The sequence below is a fragment of the Orussus abietinus genome, unplaced genomic scaffold, assembly GCF_000612105.2.
Source record: "Orussus abietinus isolate OABI.00-Male unplaced genomic scaffold, Oabi_2.0 scaffold360, whole genome shotgun sequence".
NCBI lineage: Eukaryota > Metazoa > Arthropoda > Insecta > Hymenoptera > Orussidae > Orussus > Orussus abietinus.
Genome location: NW_019394520.1, coordinates 29,801 through 53,590, shown reverse-complemented (window position 1 = coordinate 53,590; position 23,790 = coordinate 29,801). Strand labels below are relative to the sequence as shown.

Here is a 23,790-nt window from a genome sequence, read left to right as displayed (position 1 = left end):
TCTCCTAGATATAAAAGCCTGTTTCATTATGCATGGTATAAAAGTGGTTATATCGATGAAAGATTAAAAAACTTTGTGATGTTCAGTTATGAAATGTAATGTTTGTGGTGCAACAGCAATGTTACGGTGTTCTTGGTGCAAAAAAGCATTTTATATAAAGCACTGTTTCCACGAATACCACTACTGTAATAAATATGATCAGTAATATTAAATAATCTCCTGCTTTATAGAAAGATGTAAAAAATATTCTCTTATAACTTCCTGTTGATTAATTTCAGAATTAATATTTATACGCACAATCTTCTTGAATGTACTATTCTCGTACCTAAGGTATCGAATATCGCTGACTCTATTTTTTCGTAAAAACAGTGTAAATCCAATTTTATCGTTTCACCACGGAGATTGTGTTACTAGTTGGAAACGGGTGATAACTGCATCGCCGAATCCGTTGCGAAACAATTTTAGCCTCTGAAACTATTTTTTAATTTATTTATAAATAATTGCATGTTATGAAAATCAATGACATTTTGAAGAATAACCCATTGACTCGACCTATGTACGATGAATTGGTGACGATATAACCCAATAAAGGTAGTCGGGATATACCCGAATACCACCTGTATTCATTGTTTACAACCGATGTGTAAATGTTTATTGCCAAAAAGCAAAAAACATGTATTTCTTAATTTTTTGCGAGCAATCTCATCGCGTAAGTGGAACTTAAGTAGGAGTGCTTGTTTAATGGATATTATAAAAAAATATCACCTGAAGGGTATTTCACCCCCTTGAGGGGGTGCAACATTGCTGAACAATATTGTGTTGTCACCGTCCTTATACAGAATACGTTTATAGAAAGTTTCGTCGAAATCCCTCCACTGCTCCTACGAAAAATATTTAAAAAACCGATTTTTCGCTAAATTTTGGGGTGTTGTTTCATCCCTTAAATGTGGATCATTGCAGATATAATAAAACACGTATCTCTTAGATTTTTGTGTTCTTCAACATATATGAAACTCAATAAGATCGGAGGCGGACACTTGGGAATGTTTCCTTGTTAGTGAGATGGTGAGATGTATGACACAGATTTTTAATAGTAGCTAGATTGGTAACAATGGAATTAAATCTGTGTCCAATAAAATATTCTTCATAGATCATATTACCGTGTTTTTAAGAGGATATGAAAGAGTCAGCCTATATATATCTGATAAGTCAAATCGTTGGGGAAAGTATTCTCCGAATTGGGTGTACCGATTCGTTTCAAATTTTACCACGTGAATATGGAGGCCCTGAAGAACGCCATAAACTCATAAAATTTTATTTTTTATCCAAGATTTATTTAGTCATCATGAACTAGAACCAACATGGCGTGGTCCGTACACGTTTTAGAACGTGGTCCATACATGTTTTACACTTCTTGGCGGTTTAGAATCGAAAATGAAGAGTTTCGGGATCTAGGTCGAACAATTTAGAATACCGTAGAAATGGAATAAATTACAGAGTCAGATGGGAAAATGTGGTAAATACTTTCACCAACGATTGCAAGAGAATGCTGGCTTGTCCTGCGGTTAACACGTGTTTTTAGAGCAAAAATTTAGTTGCAGTTAAACGTCACAGATGACGACATTGGTTCGTCAAAATATAAGCAGCCATAAATTCATGGGATTTCGGCAGTTTTACTTCCGTTTTTTTTCTCATTACTTTACCGAAATGACATATAGAACCCTTCAGATCGTATCATTCTCAACGTAGACGGTAAAAAACATCAACATAAACATAAATGTCGGTAATAGGACGCGCCACCTTTGTTACCACTTGGGTGATCAAAACGGCATTACTACCAAAAAGGGTATGGATGAATTTTACTTTATCGACGTCGATTAAATTTCTTAGCGCCTTTCATATCCTCTTAATAGCGGATGTTGTTTACCCTACATATCTGTGATAGTTTGCTCTAAAAAAGTGATTTGCTTGGAAATATATATTTTAAAATGACACGATATTGTTTCATTAAAAACTACTTACACACCAGAGGAAAAGTTAGTATTTTCGTAAGTATTTACTTATTGGCCAGTATGAAATGGAAATTATGGGACAACGTTCTTCGTGCCTTATTTTCTACAGTCCTTTCTACCAATATTCGATATTATTGTTTTCTTTAAAAATGAACAGTTATTAAACAAATAATTAAGTGTAATATAAACTGTAGAGCTAATTTTGAAGGCCATACTGTGGACCTAATTTTAACTTATTTTGAACGTGTATGTGTTGACCGATGTCGAGTATATGTGGCGAATATTCAACTGAAAGCGCAGTTTTTTATGGCTAGCGGTGTATATTAGCAATTTAGTTTCTAATGAAAATCTGGTAATATATAACAGAAATGAATTGGACGACTGAAATTGAAATATACTAGTGATGTGACGAGTCGAGTGTTTTAACTCGTTAAACTCGGACAACTCGAGTCGTTTTTATTATAACTCGACTCAGTACAAACGAATACGAGTTATGCGCATAAGAGCGATACCGAGTAACGAGTGCTTAGAGCGAGACCGAGTTTCGAGAGCGAGTGTGAGATCGAGTCGCGAGTGGAGCAGTGAGACCGAGTTGCAAGTGTGAGAGCGAGACCGAGTTTTGAGTACAAGTGCGAAAGCGAGACTGAGACCGAGTTACACGTGTAAGAATGAGACCGAGTCAAGAGTACGAGAGCGAAACTGAACAGCCTTCTTCCTGTGGAACCAGTACCACACGTGTATCCAGGGGTGCCACAATTTGATATTTATCCATAGAGAGAGACATTCAAAGTTTCCTCCTGATGATCAGTCGCTTCCTTCCCCGATGTCAACGTTGCGAAACGTTTCCAAAATGGTTTGCAGTTGACATTATAAGTACATGAACGATCGAGAAATCTAGTTTAGCAAACGAGTAACTAAGGGGGTCTACTTTGCCGATGACAGGGCTCATACTTATACAAGAGCGTGTGATCTCATCAAAGGAAGTGGAGGGGGGACTCTTACTTTTCTGCCTACTAATATTATGTAGCTTGTCCGTATATTTAAGTAAACCATGTGTTCCAATTACATTTTCTACTCTTTTGTCGTATTTTGTCGCATTTAAGCATGTTTATAACCTATCATTAACTTGCCCTGTCGTTACACTTAACAGAATACAAAACGATTAAGTTTCACGTATGTTAACAAATAATACGAAAATGAAAGAAAAAATGAAAAATGTATCAAAATCTTCACTTGATTATGATGAAGAATTCATGTTTCTAGGATTAAGTGACTTGTAATCATGCGTAAGCTCAAATCTTCTCTACTTTCAAATACTAAGATTTTCTTTTTTAGGGACTTGCCAAATACTTGGCTCTTACGAATTAAAACACAGATAAAAACGATAACCAGGGTGGTGGTAGAATCAGTGTTGGGGACTAATGTTCAGTGACTATCGCAGGGTATTTAGCACAATATATTATTGAATTGAAAAATGTTGTATGCAGGAGTATCCATTCTTTCGATCAAATGAAAATGTGCTGATGGTCGATTTCTAATTTCGGCATTTTTGTACGCAGAAATATAGTCATCTGATGATGGGAAACCGTAGGTGATCGAAGCTGTTGGTTATTTGATAAAAATTTATTTGGAGAAGATTATTTAAACCGAAGGCGGTTTTTTGGTTTTTTGTAGATACGTACATACGTCTATATCGGATTTCTTATATACGTCTTGTAACGTAGCATTTCAAAATCGAAATGCCGTCAAAACTGTTACGCAATAACAGTGCAATTGAGGGAGCATCTCTGACTCAGGTGACTAGATGACTTGACGGACAAGGCTGGTGAGAACCCCTCGTGCTCACTACCTTGGCGTGGTGAGGGGGCTTGCGTGCTACGATAATCCCAGCGGCTATACCGGCGGCGGGCCTTGGCTTTCCGGTAAGTGCTACCATGCCGGACAGACGCTGGGAGAGTAGCCAGACTAAAAGTGAGCGCCCACACAATCTCTCCCTTTTCTTCTCTGTTTCATTTCTTCCTCTCACTCTCTCCTCCATTCTTCTCTCTTCTTCTTCCTCTTCTTTTCCTTCTTGTTCTTCTCCTTTCTTCTTCTTTCTTCCTTCTCCTTTCTTCTTTCTTCATACTTTTTCTCATGTTTCTTCTTCCCTCTCTCTCTATGTCTTTCTTCATTTCTCTGTGGGCTGGGTGCCTCAACCCTCTTTGGGGCTCAGGAAGTGAGGACTCTTCTAACGGGCGGTCCTCTGAACCCCATGGCCTCCTTCTGCAAGCACTCGTGCTATAGATGAGGGCTGCGGAGCGTGATTGGTTACTGACCGATTCCGCTCCACCGAGGTCTGGCGGGGGGGGGGGGGGGGGTCATTCGGGGTTAGCGAGTCCACCGCCTCCCCTGGGGTGGTCGCTTTGCTCTGTCGCCATTTTTCTCCCTTTAGCGGCGGGGGTGAGGGGCCGAGGAATATAGTTCCTGGACCCGCTGGGAGCCCGCGCGGCTGAGGTTGGCAGGGGACGTCACTTTCCATCGCACGCGACCCTGGGAGGTGCCGGTGGGACGATGTGATCCTGACTTGCCGGCAGTTTTCGAGTTATTTTGCGGGGACCCTCTGCCCCCCTAGGATGAGCCTGGAAACGGGCATGGCGCAGAGCGGGGCCGCGGTTGCGTAACCAATCCCGTAGCCCCTCCGCTTTTGCGCCGAAGGAGGCCACCGAGGAGTTTTTAGTGAGTGCAAGCCCGACACTACCCCCGCTCCTCTCTCATGGAGCGAGGGTGTTCGTTAGGGATTTTCTCCTCGTAAAAAAAACAAACCGTTGAGAGCCACTGACCTTATGCATTATATCCAATTGTATAATATAGTTTTTTCTCAATTATCTTGCTTTTTTTTAAACTGCACGAACTAAAGAGAAGCGTTCAACGACTTGGTTAAGAACCACTGTCGGTTCGAAGTCGGGAAGGTTAATCGAATTCAAGTCTTTAAATTATATCCGCAAATATGGAATTTTAGACCTTTGTCAAAGTACCTCGAATTGGATTATCCCGTCTCTTCGCTAGTTAAGTAGCTGCAATGAGATTTTAGTATTGTTTGAATAGTTTCTTTCGGCCGAAGGCCGCATAATTGTTTTAATATCTTGTCATTAAATCCCTCAGCGTAGTATTAAGGTGATATGAAAGGGTCATTCTACATCTCAAAACATCAAAATATTTATAAAATTTTTCTCCAAACAGGGTACATCGAATCATTTGAAACTTTAACACGTGATTGTGGAGACCCTACGGAAGAACGTGATGCTCGTGAAATTTCATTCAAAAAAAATTTGTTATTTATCGTTGACTAGAACCAAGTCCACATTTTTTAATGAAAAATGAAATTTCATGATTTCATGATCACAACATCGCGTTATTTCTTAGGGCCTCCATATTCACATGTTAAAATTTCAAATAATTCGGTGCACCTTGTTTGGAGAAAAGTTTTATAAATATTTTGACGTTTTATATATATATATATATATAGAAGGACCCTTTCATACAGCCTTAAATATTTCAGGTTGTAGGAACCTTGCCGAGAAATTCTAGATTATAAGAACAGTTACCCGGCTCAAATCGATTAGCACTTGGCCGCTGAGAGACGACACGAAACATCGGGGCGTTTATCTAGACGAGTTATATAAGGGATGACGACCTCACCCAACGGGATTCGCAGGGACGTGCAGTGGCCTGACCTCCAGAGGCCACTGGATTATGGACCCGTGGGGGTTGGACGTCAGTTCGGCTTGGTGGCGTGAAGACATCCGCTCGTAGAAACAGCCCCGACACTCTGGCCAGGTGCCGGACCGGCGGGCAGGAGTCCTTCTGCGGTGTCTTGGGGACAGCCAACACCGTCAGCGCGGTCGTCGCTGCGCCCCAAAGGAACAGATCCAATTGCTCCAAATTGAGAGCACCGAATCATTTGAAACTTCATCACGAGATTATGGAGGCTCTAAGGAAGAACACGATGCTCATAAAGTTTCATTTTTCAACAACAATATGTGCCCTTGGTTCTAGCCTGGGATAAATAAAGAAAATTTTTCTTTAAAAAATGAAATTTCACGTGTTTTGCGTTCTCCCTTAGGACCTCCATAATCACGTGCTAAAGTTTAAAATGATTTAGTGCATCCAGTTTGGTGAAAAGATTTATAAATATTTTGACTCTTTGGTATATATATATATGACACTTTCGTAACACCTTAATGTCGGGTTGTCCCTCAAGGCTCGTTCTCATCGTGCGACAGTTTTCCGAGGGAGAAGTGTAGGGAATTTACTGTGTCAGTAACAGAAAATAAGCACTTTTTTCACTCACACGTTCTACAATTTAATTAGTTCGATTTACCCGGTACAAAGATTGCTTGCGATGCGCTGTTTACGCCGCGGATTAACAATGGCATGATATGACGCGGTTCCGAAGACGAGCGATCGCCATGAAGGCCGGTGACTACTGCGTTTTGCGCAGCTACTTTCCCGCGCGTTTGTTGCGTCAGCTATCCACTAATTGGTGTCGCCTTTCTCGGCTCACATTCGCCGGCCGGCGGTACTGTTCCGCAAGTAGCGCTACGAGTCCCCACAGAAGTGTAGGGACTCCCAGTGCTAATCGTCGTCACAGGACGCGGTAGCGTGTGGCGATGAAAGTAAAAGCTACCGCCTTATAACCAATGACAAACAATCAGTGTTGCGATTTCTAATCGACTCGGGTGCTGATGTGTTTGCCCATGTACATGCGTGCCTGAGAGCGACACACACCGAACCGGACGCAACGCAATTTCACGCAGCAATCGGATCCGTCATCCGCACTTACGGAACCAAAGTAATGCACATCAATCTCGACGTACGGAGACGATTATCCTGGGCGTTCACCGTTGCTGACGTCACAAAATCCATCCTTGGTGCAGACTTCATGCATCGCTACAACCTACTCATCGACTTAAAAGGGAAAAACTTCGCGACGCAACAATCAACCTATTTTCGTGCGGCCCGGTGGTCAAATCGACAGTGCTGCAAGGCCAATGTCACCTTCTGTGAAGCCAGCGAATGGACTCTGCGTATCAACTCACTTTTGAGCGATACGCAGAAATACATAAAATTGCTTCGAAACCTGATTCCAGAAATACCAACCCCGAGCAGAAGTTCCAAGCGCAGGGCTCCTCTCTCCTTCATCGGAACCTTTAGTAAAGCTCAATTCGGCACCCTCACCTCCAAGGACGCCGAATATTAGAACCAGCAATTGGATTAGCAGGAGATGGACAAAACCCATCTCCCACGGAGCCTTGAAAATCAAACGCACATCGTGATATCTGAATTCCAGTGTATCCACCAACAATTAGATAAACTATCCTCGGAAACCACTAGATCGCTCGAAATTGCACAAGGAATAGCCGGAGCCCTGAATCAATGAATCAAAGAAATAAATCAAAGCTATGAATCAAGGAATCGCGATAATTAACGAGAAGCGTACAGAACAGCCGTATGACGTTGGACATCTGCATTGGAAAGTCTGGTCCAGGAGTATCGTTTCCGAATCATGTTAGTCACGGGCGCAGTTCTCTTTGCTCAAAAAGGAAAATTATTACACCCTGCAATCCTATCCGTGGAGTAGATGATAAAATCCGTCACCCTGATACAGGAAACCTCTCCTCTGGAATACCTCCTATCAACCAGAGAACTCTTACCAGACTCCCTGAGCCAAATCGCCGATATCCAAACCCAATACTAGGAAAATCCTCATCCTAACCTTCCCTCTTCTCGACAAGGAACCGTTCCATCTTTACAAAACGTATCCAACCCGGACGCAGCAATTCTACGGAACGCCGAGAGCGATAGCAACCTATGTTCTACCCGAAGCGTCTTACATAGCCCCTTTCGAAGACCAGACCAACTTCATCACACCAGAAGAATCTTACACTCAACAATGTCTCCCTCATCACCAACAGATTTTATGCAAACTTACCATACCCCTCCACAAAACAGAATCATCAAACACCTATGAAACCCAAATCCTGGTCTGATCACAGGAAACGGATTGAAAGACCTGTGATTTTCAACTCATCACCCCTGGAGCCACCTATTGGCAGATCCTGGTCGCACCTAACAGCTGGTTCTACACTGCCATTAGACCAAAAACCCTGGGAATCCACTGCCAGAATAAGATCACAGGCGTGGAGGGAAATCAAGATTCAATATCATCATCCAGAATCAACAACAAAATACTCTCCACCGCCAGCTCACGACCTACCTTCCAGTAGGAATCTCAACTCCTACGCTCTTCATAGTCCTTGCGGGAGGAGCCTACCTCATCTACCGACTAGGCCGCAACACGAGGTCACCTCACCGCACAGCCCCGGAACCGCCCCGGAAACTTCAAACAATCACCAGCACGGTCCCTGACAACCCGTTCATATCGAACCCCATTCAGACTGTGTCACCGCCTCCTCCGACGAATACAATCATGCCCATTTTACCATTCGAAGGCCTGATACATTAACTCTCACGGATCTGTCAAACCCTGTAACATCCGATTAACTATGCCAAACGGTATGGGTACTGTTACGAGGCTACCCGATTTTCCTCAAAATAGAGAGGCGCGCATTCTATTAGGTATGAGTCAGTTACCGGAAAATAAATATCGAACCCAAAGCAACAACAGTATCGTCCGATTAAACCGAAAAAATAACAATGAGTGGAACAATCATTGAGGAATGTTTTGGCTTATTCGCACGCCTTCCACATCGAACTGCACTCTGGACCAAAACACGGGACCTACCCTTCCGTCAACATAGTGACTACCTCAGCACTTCCGATCAAACTTCTAACAAGAAAATCCAGAAACAAAGAAACCGGACCCTGTCCTCACGGACATCTCAAGGATAAGATCTCGTATAAAAGCGGTACCGAAAAGCAGCCGCCAGTAGTATAGAAGAGTTCAAGACAGCGTACAGAGCAGTCTCTGGAGCGAGGCTGGGTCTTTCTGAAGAGCTGACCCTACCGTAGTAACAGTTGTGCGTTTCGGTACTCCGACATCCACGAGCCAATAGTGAGAAGAACGACGGCGCTGCGAATTCCGGACCAGCGGGAGAATCTCAGGAAGCTCCAACCCTAGGGCACGCCCCGGTTTGAAGGCGTTCACGTGCAGTTCATCGCAACCGGCAGGACGTAGGAGAGACGTCACCGGAAGTAAAGGCCTCTGCGAAGCCAAGGTACAGGTCCTCTTCGGAGAGTTCCACTCTTCCACTCTTTTATCACTCTATTTCGAACCCTATTCCAAATTACTAACCTGCAATAGAATTCGGTATCTACCTTCTGGTAACAACTATCAAATTCTAACTCTTCAAGTATGAATCGCGACTCATTAGCCGCCCTTGCTGAGTAAGGCAAAGCGCCCCTTGCAAGCAAAGAATCCCGCGTCAGCATTCCGCAACTGATACGCGGACGTATCTCAATTACACTTCCGCGAGGCGCTAGCGCGCCGTCTACAATGTCCTTGTCTCGACTCACGACGATCTGCTTAGCGCAGCACATATTTGCACACCTTACCCCCATGGACATTGTACCCCTCATATCATAAATAGAACTATCTCATTCAATACAACACGACTTGATTCTCACGAAACCTTAAAATCCTCCTGTGTCCTCATTGCAACTTTCCAACACCCTTTGAGGACCAAAAAACCTATCGATCCCACCAAAGAGGTTGACCTTGCCGCTCGGGTTATCCTCTCCATATCTCTCACGTAATAAACTGGTTACGTGTGCGTACGAGTTAATATCTCTACAAACAGTATACCGCTCCGAGGAATCTACAAAATTCCCCCGGCCTCGCTAGCCACTCGGCCGCCACGTAACAAGCCTAAGGTCCGAAGCAATCCATCCATGAACGCGAGCGCAAATTTTCGAATAATTGAAACTTGTAATTTTTGTTTGTGTGCGATTTTGATTTAAGTGACAAACAATTTCTATTGCAGCGAATCTCTTGTCTAGTTTTAGTCATTTGCGCTCGAAACCGTCTTGATTGCCGTCTGTCCCCTGCGGACTAGCCGGCGGACCGGGAGGCAGTAGGAGTGCGTATGTACTCAGTCTCGACGGTATATCGCGTGACTTGCGTCGGGCTGAGCCCGTCGCTCTCATTTGTCCACGCACGAGATTGAGAGATGCGGGGCCGCGCCGTGGGGTCTCTCTCTCGGTCGGATAGCGACATGGTCCTTGCGCCATAACTGGCTCGGTGGCAAGAGCATTCTTATGGTGCCGTAAGACAACTCAATGGCAAGAGCATTCCATGTGCCATAACTGTAGCTTGATGGCAAGGGCGTCAAAATAGTGAAGGACTCGCATTAACGCGACGCGTTGCTGCGTAACGCGGGACCGAAATGAAACTACTAATTATGAGGTAATTTTTTTGCATGACCCCACAATAGATTGTCGGACGCGGAGCCCAGGAAGGGAACCCGAACCCAAACCCCGAGGATGGGGGGGGGGGGCGTGTCATGATGTGCCTGGCCACTTAGGGATCGCATAGCACCATAACCTAGCGGTGACCTGGTCTGGCACTTAACGAATAGGATATCGTATATTTTTTTAGAATTACTTGTCAACGAAATATAAAGATTATTTTTGTAGGAAAAAATATTGCATTGAAAGTAGATTTTCCTCCACTGATTTGACGATACCTGTGTATAGAGGAAATGTTGAGCCGCTTTTAGAAACTGAACGTAAACACGTTTATTCGAATAAAAAGACTTTTTACCCAAATTTAAATGATACTCTTGTTGACGGTGGATAACTAAACTGTTAAAAATCATTATGAATCATTAAGAATCATTCTAAAATGGAGATGCGAAGACTATATGGAGATGGAGTCATCACAATCACTAAAAGGCGATAAGAAATATTAAGTAATAATTAACCCCTGTAGTGTTTTTGCAGAAATCCCGAGACCCGTCAATTTTGTTTCTTTGTGCTCTGTCTAACAGAATCGGTTAGATACAAATCGGCACAATTTTGGATTTTTTACGTCGAAAAAATTATCGAAAAATGGCTACTTTGTTTTATAAAATTTGACGGATGTAATACTTTGGGGTAAAATGGTAGCCTATAATATCGTCTATACATGGCGAATAATATGACGTTTATCTCATTACAAAATCCCCAATAGTTCTTACCACTTAGCCGACCGCGCCCGCCATAGCGAACTATACGATTTCCACCGCGCTCGTTTTTAGGCCAGTTAGTAAATTACAAAAATGACCGCGAGGGTTGACTATTTCCCAGGTGTCGGACACTGTGTGCATGTGGCGGTCGTAAAATAATTGACGAGTCATATTTTATGACTGGTAGAAATTGAGCGTTAACGGTTTTTAGGGGTTGGAAGGCTGGTTAACGGTGTTTCGGGACCTTCGGAAATCCCGAACCTAAAGAGCCGTAATAACGGGCAATAAGGGGCCTTAAAAATTGGTGGATTTTATTATATGTTGTTCTTCATAGAAACAGTTCGTCAATAATTGCGAGCAACTTCAGATCAAGGTAGTTAATAATACCAGAAAACGAGAAACGCGTTGCTAAGGTCAAAGTGGGAGATCTCCCCGATCGGTCGTACACCGACTTACTTTAAAGTGGGGAGATCTCTCCGACCGGTCGGACAACAACTTACTTTAAAGTGGGGAGATCTCCCCAATCGGTCGGCTAAGTGTTAAGTCTAAAGCGCCCAGTGACCTACTGCCACTGACCGCCTTATCGCGTCACCCGAAGCTCCGCAACGTGGAACGAAACCGAACCGCAAGAATTAGACTCGCGAACCCTGACGGACCTTTACGACTAGGAGAAATACCACCTGACAAGAGACAAATATAATCATCCTTGTCAACTTATCAATAACCTCCATTTATTAGCCCTCATCTGCTCCTCATTCCTATAAATCCCACCAGAGGATCTGGTCTAGCCGCTCAGACCATCTACTCACAATAATATCTACATCGTTACGTAAACGTACGAGGTAAGAACCCTTTAGGCGAAACCCGAATATTTCACCCAGCCTCGCATCCCCTCGGCCGCCACATAACAACTGCTAGTAACAATTATGCGTTTCGGTACTCCGACATCCACGAGCCAACAGTAAGAAGGACGACGGCTCTGCGAATTCCGGACAAGCGCGAGAAACTTAGAAAGCTTCAACCCTAGGACACGCCCCGGTTTGAAGGCGGTCACGAGCAGTTCGTCGCAACCGGCAGGACGTAGGAGATACTTATATATGATATTCCGTCAAAGGCACCGTAGGGCCGACCGCCGGAACCTGAAGCTTGAGAAGAAGCAGGACAGGTGTGGGACCCGGAGAAACCGGGACCTTATCCCAAAATTTGGCCGGGTTTCGTGTGATTGCGCGGCGAGAACGTAACTTTCATTTTCAGGATGGCTTCGAAAATAAAGGTTTCCCAATAGTTAGCGTCTCCTTCGGCGGCCCGGATTGAGTAATCCGGGACCCGCGTATCCTAGGCCCTCCTAAAAGTGAATTGCAAGAGTAGCTTTAGATAGTAGTTAGCCTTCCTGACCAGTATCTCCCGAAAATCTCGATTTCGCGGACCAACAGGCGAGGAAGCCGCGAGGCTGCTATAGGGCCGTTCGCGTCAACCGATGCGTGCGCGCACTTCGCTTCCTTCTTCCTCGGGGCCAAACGGCCCAGTCCGCACCACGTAACATGGAGCGAGCGCCGCAGTGCGAAAAATCTATGTTTTCCCGAGACTCCGCGATTATATTAATCTAATCTTTTATATTTCCTCGACATATGAAAATCGGGACGAATTCCCACTTTCGACCGTGTTTTCGAATAGATTTACGAGATTCAATTTCCCTCTGCGTCGAAGATTAATTTTAAAAAGTGCGAAATTCGAATGTCAAATCCTTTAATTCAAATCATTGCGTCGCAGATCTTAAAGTCCGATAGAGCATTCGACACGCTTTCCTTAGATAGTCCACAGGCATTTATAATATGTTCGATTTCCTTTGCGAGGGACTTAGGGTCGATAGTTTCGCGTATTAAATAAAATCGTCCCTCTCACGAATATTTCCGAGCGATCTCTTGTACGTAAATTCTATTTCTCTGGCGATCCGTTTAGAATAAATTCGGTTCGCATATCCCGTATTATAAATTCTTCTATTCCTTATCCCTCTGATATTTTAATATTAAAGCCGCCAAATCACGCTTTTCATTATCAGAGTTCCTTCGAAGAGTTCACATAGTATTTTCTTTCTTGAGTATGACCTAGGTCCCTCATGCGGACAATTTCTTTTATGATTGCAAGTTCCCAAATTTAACGTTCTTGATACGTCTCGTTTGACTAGAATTCCTCGCGCGCTTTGCGATAGTCTTCCTGCTGCAATATACCATTCCGAACGCGTATTATTTTCCCTATTTCAGATCATCGCATCCGACTGGTCAACTGATTATACTTTCCAGGCCAACAAAATTTATAATAATCGTCCCGCGCGCCCTCGGCGGTGCGATCGCTTTTGAATTTTGTTTAGTTTTAGTTGGCGAGCGTCCCTTATACCTCAGATCTCGTACCTTTTATTCTTTACTTTTATAGTTACTGTTCCTTGTGCTATATTCTATAATTATTTAACTCCTCGCCAGTGCGCCTGCATCGCGCGCGTTCCTTGTCCGAATTAGTGTCGGGTAATATCCATTCAGCTCTCTGTTAAATTTATTTTTGTCTACTACTTTTGAGATTCGGCTCACTACCTCCGATGAATAAATCGCCGTTGTGATTAACCCTTTAATTCGGAGTTAGATTTTATTTTACTAGCAGAGGCATACCTTTCCTCTCCCTTACCGGAAGGGAATCAGGTCCCTTCTGGACAAATTAAAATCGCCGGGTTAAGTACCCTTATTTCGCCCATCTCCACGTCATCTCGGTGGCAAACTATTTGAGTTATATGGCCCTTCGTCCCGGCCCGCGGAGCCATTTTTGAGCAGAGGAGAAATTTCAGGAGTTTTCCCCGAGGGCGGGCCTCAAGAAAGTCGAGGATAACCCTTCGCCCTCGCCTTTCGTCTTCACTCTCGCGGGGAGAGTCAAGGCCCTCAGGGAAGGGCGGCCGAAGGAACTTCAAGATTTGGGGTCCTGGGACATCTGGCGCCCAACCGGTCTACAAATCGGTGCTCAAGGGTGGATTCGAGCCAGGGCGGAGGTAGAGTTTAGGGACCCTAGGAGACCCAAGGTTTGAGCCTCCCAGGCAAGTGCCCTTTTTGTGAACCTAGGTATCCGACGGACCGGATATACGTCACAAAGTATGTAAACGAATTGCGGTGTCCTGAGATATTTTTCAAACTTATTAAACCCTACAATTTTTGCTAACTTAAGTATTACCTCAGTCATTAATTTTTAACATGGTACTTGTTTTAGTATTATATGTTGTGACGCGGCAGGATTTTGTCGTCACAAGCCGGAGCGGAGCGGGAACGGTAAGTATTAAATCATTCATTCATTTAGTCTTTCTAGCGTGGGTCAACGACGTTTGGGGCCTCCAGGAACAATCAGTAAGTGTAAGTAGCGGCGTATTATTTAAGTATAGATCTGCCGGCCGACCGATTACTTAAATCGATGAGCCCAAAGCACCCCGTCGACGTCCGCCGAGGCACGACTATGGGGCAGCCATTTTGCCGCGCCACGTGTGTCACAGCCATTCCGCCGACCGACACCGAACCCGCGTAAACTCCTAAGGTAGAGTAAGTTAGAATTTAAGGATAATTTAGAAAAAAGCGGTTTCCAGTTCTAGTGAAACTTCGCCGTCACATTCTCTCACCGCCAGTTTTCTCCTCCCGAATCCCATTACAATTTACCAGGTATATAAGGTTAAACCCACTGTTTTTTAGTCAGAAAAACATATTTTTTTCATACAAAGCAAAAAAATAATTTAGTCAAAGTCCTGGCCCTCGGTAGCTACACATTCGTCCCACCTCTCGGGCAATTTGTGGATACCACGCCAAAAAACTTCCTTCTCTTTCGAGGCAAACCACTCATCAAGCCACTGTCGGACGTCTTCGTAAGAATCGAAGTGTTGCTCAGTGAGCGCGTGGCCCATCGACGAAAACAGGTTGTAGTCGGAAGGGACCAAGTCTAGTGAACAAGCAGCATGGGGTAGCACTTCCCAGTTGAGTGCCTCCAAGTAGAGTCGGACCATTTTTGACGTGTGCGATGGTGCGTTGTCGTGGAGGAAAATCAATTTGTCATGTTTTTGAGGATAATCGGGCCTTTTTTCACGCAGAGCATGGGGCAATTTGATCAGTTGTTGGTGGTAGCGGTGGGCATTGACAGTTTCACCAGTTTTCAACAGCTCATAGTAGACCATACCCTGCTGATCCCATCAAACGCACAGCATCGTCTTTCGTCCGAAGCGATTTGGTCATGCGAACGATTTTGATGGTTGGCCGGGATCAACCCATGATTTCTTGCGTTTAGAATTCTCGAAAAATATCCACTTTTCATCGCCAGACACAATCCGACGCAGGAATGACTTTCTTTTTTGTTTGGCAAGCAAGATTTCGCATGTGTTTTGGCGTTTCTCCATCTGCCTATCGGTCAATTCATGCGGCACCCATTTTCCGATATTGTGAACCTCCCTCATAGCACGTAGGCGCATGGAAATGGCTGGTTGAGTAACATCCAATTGCTCGGCAAGAATTTTTTGCAATTGGGTATCGTCCTCGTCCAAGAGAGCCTGCAATTGATGGTCATCAACCTTCCTAGGCCGATTTTCAGGCTTCTTGTCGCTCAGGTCAAAATTGCCGTTTTTGAACCGACGAAACCAATCTCTGCACGTTGTTTCCAATAAAGCACTGTCACCATAGGTCTCCACAAGCATTCGATGCGATTCGGCAGCCGATTTCTTCAAATTGAAGCAGAAACGCAGAGCTTCTCGTATATATTCTTTTTCTGGCAAAAACTAGACATGATTACTAAAGGAAAAATGCATGTTGTTGTATGAAATTGCGGATAATGTGCACTGATTATTGTTGACAGATATCAAACTCATGCAAAACAAAAGTATGGCGTGTCCATAGTAAGTTAATATGCTCACTAACGCAATCTATGAGCAACCAGCGGATTTCAGCTTATACACCTGGTGTTATGTGTGTAACTATTTGTTCATGTACTGCGACGGGAAAACCTATCCCCTTATTCATTCGAACCTTACGTAATGAATCGGGTCAAGCCCGATCTTTTGGCCTTCCGGAAAACCGATTTATATCAGAGCGCCAGGTGCGCACGCGCACACCTCGGAATTCCGGTTTCAGGTAGCCAAAGTACTACGACCCTGCGTCCGGTAGCCGGGACCGGTCGAGCGTATACCACCGGCCACTTAGCCCCGGGAGGACCTTATGCCCTTCCCGGCACGGTAGAGTTTGGTGGTTCAGTACGGTACGAAACGAGTAAAGAGGAGTCGTCCTCGAAACCTTCGAAATTGAAAGGTTCGCAAATGAAAATAAAAGGGTGCCTTGCGATGAACCATCCTGACGGGATCTTTATTCCTGCTTCGCTTTCTTCAATAATGGTTGCGCCCGCGGTACAAAATATAACGAAGACAGAAGGGCGCTCGTCGAACGGGATGGACGCTTGGTGGGGATTAACAGTGCAAAATATTACGTGTCGCGATCAAACTTGATACCCCTCGGTAGGGGTCCAAACGGGGCACAACGCCCTGTCGGGAGGACCTTTTAGGGCCCCTAGGTGCCTCGATAAAGGCCCGGAGCCCAATTAGCGCGTATAACGATAATGGCGCCGGCCCGCGGTATGGTACTACTCCTCTCGCTCACCCAGACCTGCGCGCACGCAGCCACGATAATTTCTGAGACACAATAATACGGTAACAGTAAGGGGCACTATGTAAGGAGGCGAGCGAGAGTTTCCACCCGACAATATTAGGTTCAAAGGGGGACGCCACTAGACGGAAATTCACTACGGCATATGCGGGTCGGAAGGTGCCGCCTAAGCACGAAAAAAAAAAAAAATGGCGACTATCCGCCAAAACGATATGCGGCCCCCGGACCGACTGACACACGAGAGTTACGACAGGCCGGCATCCTCCGAACGGCGTAGGAATCTTCCCGCACTCTACGGTGGCACAGGCGGGAATCGGAAAACGGCATCTACAGAAGCAGCAAACGGAAAACGAACAAGGCGGTAGAGAGACCCCCTGGGTAAGCTCGAGCTCATCGGTACGGCGCTCGCATGGTGGGGACGGAAACTCCTTTTGGGAGGCGACAGCACTGAGACATCCCTCGGAATACGGGACGGTACAGCACCCTTTAGGAAGTGGAACGGCACGGCGCCCTTCGGTACTCTGATCTCGACGGGAAACGCTGTCGCTGAACGGGACGGTAATCAGATGTAATACAACCGGTGTGGTAGTCGGAGGGACTACCACACCGGTTTGCCTCCTCCTGGCCTTTTATGCAATGCCGGTTCCGCCGGAAAATCTTCCGTTCCAGCGGCATTGCCCCCCTGGTGGGCTCCGCAAAACTCCTTTCTGGGCTCCGATCTGCCATCTTCGTCTAATCAAAGTAGGTCACTAGGCCGTCTAATTAGGGCGACCGCCGGCCGATGGTAGCAGAACCTCCGATTTTTGAGCCCCGCGTGTTTTGCGCGATCCTGTAAACTTAGAATGCGCGCGTCGATATGCGGCGATGCATGCCGCAACTTAGCACCTCTAGGTTTATCCCTATTTTTACACAATTATTAAATAACAAACATATCTTAACCCTAATGATTGCCGGAGGGACTCCTCCCCGCTCCGGTTTCAAACCCCCCTTGTAACTGACAGATATTTTGCCACGGCACAGTACATATAAAGTTGTGTATTTTAGTAATGTACTGGAGACAGCTTAAAATATTCAGTTAACTTACGTACATAAATCGGCAAACCGTTAAAGAAATTGATTATATACACGGCTAACATAATTTAAAGAAATTGGGCAGATATTATTAAAAATCAGTAATAAAGGTCATGTTTAGAATGTTTAAAAACCAGAGAGAAACATGAAAGTGCGTAATAGATATTTCAGAAATTATTGAAAATCATAGAAAATCGTTTAAAATCTCTAAAACATTGTTGGAAATTACTGGAAATCGCCGAAACTTTAATACCGAAAATTTTAATGCTGGAAATCACTTACTACTATATAACATTAGCGTCTACCGCATGGTCAAATGCAATCACTTCTTATGAAATGAAATAATTTTTATCGATTTCCAATTGAATAGCTCTTCGGGAATGACATTCATATCCGCTAGGGTACTTAAGCTTCTAACTTTCTTACCTTGGATTGCATTTTTGATGACAGTGATTATAGCAGACCATAGTTGATCCGGATCGATTTCCACGTACCCAGGCTTAGGATAGAGAAGTTCTACCTGTTGTAATCAGAGAAAAGAATGTCGGTGAAACTTCTGCCCAGCAGTCAGGAGGCAACGGTGCATTATCGGTTTTTGAACAGTGATACTTTTGAAACTGAAATAAATATCCTTTTTCTTTTTGGGAGAAAATAAAGTATTTACAATTCCGAGCGATTTCATGTATTTATACGCATAGCATCTGAAAAAAGCTGTTATAAAAGTCCAAAACTGCATTTTAGCTTCTTTCTTTCGCATTTACACCAAGCCGTAATACTAAAGAAAACAAAAATATCGGTGGTTTGATTTTGCAGATTCCATTAATGATTCACTTTACTTTCATTCTATTAGGATGATATGAAAGGCGCTGAGAAATTTAATTGATGTCGATAAACTAAAACTTATCTGTACCCTTTTTGGTGGTAACGGTATTTTTAATACTCAAATGGTAACATAAGCTGACACGCAACGTCACCGATATTTGCCTTTATGTTGACGCTTGTTACACTCTACGTTACGAATTAGTCGAAATGAAGTGTTCCTTATGTTATTTCGGTAGAAATATTATAAAAAGATCGAAATAAAACTACCGAAATTCCATGGATTCATGATTTCTGATACTCTAATGGACTAATGGCACCATCTGTGCCGCTAGCTGCAATTAATTTTTTGCTCAAAAATACGTGTAATCCACAGGACATGCCAACATTCTTTCGAAATCGTTTGTGAATGTAATTTCCATATTTTCCCATCTGACTTTGTAATATTCCATTTCTCTAGTATTCTAAATTATTCGAACTAAGCCCTGAAACTCTTTATTTTCGATTCTAAGCCTTCGAAAAGCATAAAACATCAAAAACATGCAAGCTTAACGTCTAATTGCTTCTAGTCCATGATAAGTAAATAATTTTTGTATTAAAAATGAAATTTCATGAGTGTCAGGACCTGCCTTAGGGCCTCCATATTTACGTGGTAAGATTTGGTACGAATCGGTACATCCATTTCGGAGAATACTTTCACGGACAACTGGATCTCTCAATATTGTTCCGAGGTTACCTTTATTTCCTCAAAATATAGATGCACGCATTACATTAAGTATGAGTCAGGTACCGGAAGATGAATATCGAATTTAAAGCAACGATAATGTCATCTGACTAACTGGGAAAAATAACAATGGGTGGAGCGATCATCGAGGAACGTTTTGGCTTTACCCAGCGCCTTCCGCATCGAACTGCACTCTAAACCAAAACATGGGCCTACTCATCCGTCAACATAGTGACTTCCTAATCACGTCCGATGAAGTCCCTAGCAACAAAAATCCAAAAACAAGGAACTTGGATCCTCTCCCCACGGACATCTCAAGGATAAGATCCCATATAAATACTGATCCGAAAAATAGCACAGCATTTTTCTGAGGCTGTTTGTCAACTACTCTTCTGGTCGAAGCTCCTCTCAGTCAGATAGTCCACACTCTGTGTGGCAAGGGTTCTGTGAAGAGACGACCGTATCGTTCGTAACAGTTGTGTGTTTCGGTACTCCGACATCCACGAACCAACAGTGAGAAGAATGACGGCGCAGCGAATTCCAGACTACCGGGAGGATTATAGAATGCTCCAGTCCTAGGGCACGCCCCGATTTGAAGGCGTTCACGTGCAGTTCATCGCAACCGGCTGGACGTAGGAAAGACGCCACCGGAAGTAAAGACCTTTGCGAAGCCAAGGTACAGCTCCCCTTCACAGAGCTCCACTCATCCACTCCTTCATTCTTCATCACTCTTTTGAAATCTATTCCAAATGAATAACTCGCAACAGAATACCAAAATTTTAACTCTTTACCTGCTCTTTCTGAGTAAAGTAAATGGCACCTTGCAAGTAAAGAATCCCGAGTTAATATTCTGCAATTGATACTCGGACGAATATTCCGCAGGCCGGTAACGCGCGGCCTTCAACGTCCTTGTCTCGTCTCGCGACATTCCCTTCTCACGGAATATTCTAGGTGCACTTCACCCTGTATTGACACTGTACCCCTTCTAATTTCATTATAAATGTGACTGTTCAAATTAAATATAATATAGCGATTTAATTCTCGAGAATCCTTAAGAACTCCTGAGTCCTTATTGCAACTCTTCAACCACCGTTTAAAGATCAAATTCCTATGGGTCCTAAATAGCTAATATAAAATCTAAAATCTAATATAGGTTGATCCTTTCATGTCACCTTAAACTCATTCAGGTAACACCTGAATTATTCCCATTAAGGACATTATGTCAAAATACTAAAATAACATTATATAATGAGATATTGAAAAATTACACTGGTAATAATACAATATATACCCACTGAACACCAAACCTAACAGTTACGTAACTTAAAACTAACAAATAACATAACGTTTGTTACAATGTAATAACCTTACGTAACATAGAGCTAACTAGTTACATGACATTTGCTACAGTGCAGTAACTTAACAGTTATGTAACATGGAGCTAACAGGTTACATAATATTTGTTACTATCATCTCTATATAAATGTAACATAACTGTTACTCTCATTCTAGATTATGTTACTATCCTTATATTACTGTGTATATGCAACACATATTTGTAACAAAACAGAACCACATTGATGCTGTCATTTATTTTATTACATCATCGTCATCGTCATTGTCATAATTCATCGTCAAATGTCATAAGATTAATATATGTCATATTTTGTTTACTATTCGTATGAAAAAATGTGATTTTAATTTGTACGCGCATATACATTATCAGTCATTGTTTGCTAGTCGAATGAAATCATAATAGTCTTTAAGTAAAATCAGATAGTTTATCATTACATAATTTTATTGAAAGTCTGATTTGTCATTTAATATCTAACTATTGTCAAGTACCAAACAATAACTAAAAATAAAAAATTATCTAATTTTGGATAAAATTGCGTGATCTTTTTTTTAAATGTATGAAAAATTTTAAGGTAACTGAAAATATAACATTAATATAACATTAATATAACATGTTACATAACATGTTACCTTACTCAGTAGGAAATAATAACTAACATCTAACTACCATGTTACTTTTATGCTCCATAACATGTTAATTTCGAAAACGTAAAATTTATCCAACAGCTATACAGTGTTCACTGGGTAACGGGGTATCCCAAACCTCGCGAACAAGAAATATATAATGATAATCTCTATCTAATTCTGCAAAAGAACTAACGCAAACAACAGTCCTGAATACAGTTTCAGAACTTCAGTGGCTTAAAATTGACCATTCACGAAGCAGGATTAATTACTAAACAGTGCCAGTAGAAACATCCCGATACCTCTCGAAGGGGGAGTTAAATATCAATTTTAAATAATTTTTTTTCTTTTTTAAGGTACCTGAAAGGAAGACACTTTTTGTCCTTGTTACTTTACCGATTCAGTGAGTTCGCATTCAGATTGTCTCTAACATACTAAAATTCAAGAATCTCGCAAACAGATAATGCCCGACTTTTGTTAACCACGAGTACTGAATCTGAACAGTGGCACAGATAATGGGATGTTTGAACTGGACAAATTAAACAAATTCGACAAATAATCGTACTTCGTGATCAGTCAATTTTAAAACACTACAGTTTTTAAACTATAATCCGGATTGAAATTTGTGTTGGGTACTCTTTTTCAAAATTAAATAGAAATTGTCATCAACAAACGCGGTAGTGTCTCAGACAAGTTTATTGGCTCCGACTATATATGGACGTTAACTGAGCGCTACTCTCTTTTATCAAGAGACGTAGTAGCGTCAGACAAGTTTATTGGCATCAATTATACAAGACGCCGACTGTACATGGACGTTGACTGACTCTCTTTTCCTCTAAACATCGTTTAATCGGGTATTTAAGAGAATCGTGTCAAGGAGTTCTCGTTCATGAAACTTTTCTCCAAACTGGGTGTACTGAATCGATTCAAACTTTATAATACAGATATGAAGGGTATAAGGAAGGTCCTGAAACTCATGAAATTTCAATTTTAAAAATTTATTTAGATACTTTTTAAATTTGTTATAAAAATAAAATTTCATTAGTGTTAGGACCTTTTTTATAGCCTCCACGTTCAGGTTGTAAAGTTTGAAACGATTCAGCACACCTAACTCGGAAAAAAGTTTCATGAACGATTAACTTTTCAGATGCCCTTTAATTGACTTTCACATCCCCTTCATTTTTCTTCAAACACCTAGTGCGCCCTTCATCATACTTTACGAAGTTCTTAGCATACATGGATCTCGTTGTTCATTTCTTCTCTTTCATTAGAGACCTAAATACTTGTAATCCATGAAGGTATTCAAGAGTGTTACGGGGCGGCCGAGCGGATGCGAGGCCGGGGTAATTCGGATGGAGATTACCCAAATCTTGCGCGTAACGTTTATTTTGAGTTTGTGAGGAGATTGATCCGAGCGGCTAGATCAATTCCTCTGGTGGGATCTAGGAGAGTGAGGGATAAAAAGGGGTGCGAACAAAAGGCTATGTGGCGATAAGAGCTATATTTATTCGTACGCGAGGTTTGAACTACAGTCAGCTGTGAGGAGCACACGAGGTGTCTTGACCTAATTTCTCTGGATTAGTATACTTCCGCGTCGCGGAGGTTCGGGTGTCGCGATAGCGCGCTTTAGCGGTGGCAGGTTACTGGACGCCGGGGTGCTGACGCGGGAATTCTTGATATTTTAATGGTGGTCTGCGCGTGATTCTATCTCGCGATGCTGAGATTCGAGCTCAGCTGTCAAAGGAAAATTGATGGGTTCTTAATCTATCCGGTTAACCGGAGCAAGGCATGGAAATCGCGATAATGGTTAGTATTTGGTTTTGGTCGACGATGAAGGGTTAATAAGTAAACTAGAATGAAAATGAGGATGAATCGAGCTTGCGAAGGATCCTCTACCTGGCTTGTTTAGCGGCCGTAATCGGTGACAGTCTCTTTTGATCGACCCGGTCGGATGACAGTGCGTGAACACCTTCGTCCCGTGGCGTGCCCTAGGGTTGGAGGTCTCCTAGAAGCCTCCCGTCCAATGGAAGTCGCAGTGCCGCCGTCTAGTCCTGACTCGGTGGCTGGATCGCTGGAGTACCGGATGGCGCTACTGCAGCTCGCAGGATAGTGGTCCTTGGCAGGGAGTCCGGCGGTCTCGGTCTCTGACTCGCTAGGAACGGAGTACCGGGGCCAGGAGCTCCACTCGAGGTTTCGATGACGACTGACGTTGACTTATCACAAATTGACTAAAAGACTGACTAGCTCGACTTCTGATCTGACTGCTGGTTTTATTAGCAGGATATTCCAATTGGTGGGGGTTTCCTAGGGCGCAGGTGAGGGTGGACTTCGGAGTCGTGCTGATGCGTTGCGGAGTC

The 23,790-nt window shown here is 43.2% G+C and overlaps 1 protein-coding gene across 1 annotated transcript in view; it reads right to left on the bottom strand.

The window, feature by feature from the left end:
- LOC105695926 (putative glycerol kinase 5) overlaps positions 1 to 18,429 on the bottom strand; it is a 35,854-nt gene extending 17,425 nt beyond the window's left edge. The window contains exon 1 of the mRNA XM_023432617.1: positions 18,337 to 18,429. The gene's annotated coding sequence lies outside the window, so the exon portion shown is untranslated. The remainder of the gene's footprint in view (positions 1 to 18,336) is intronic.
- Positions 18,430 to 23,790: the final 5,361 nt, after the last annotated feature.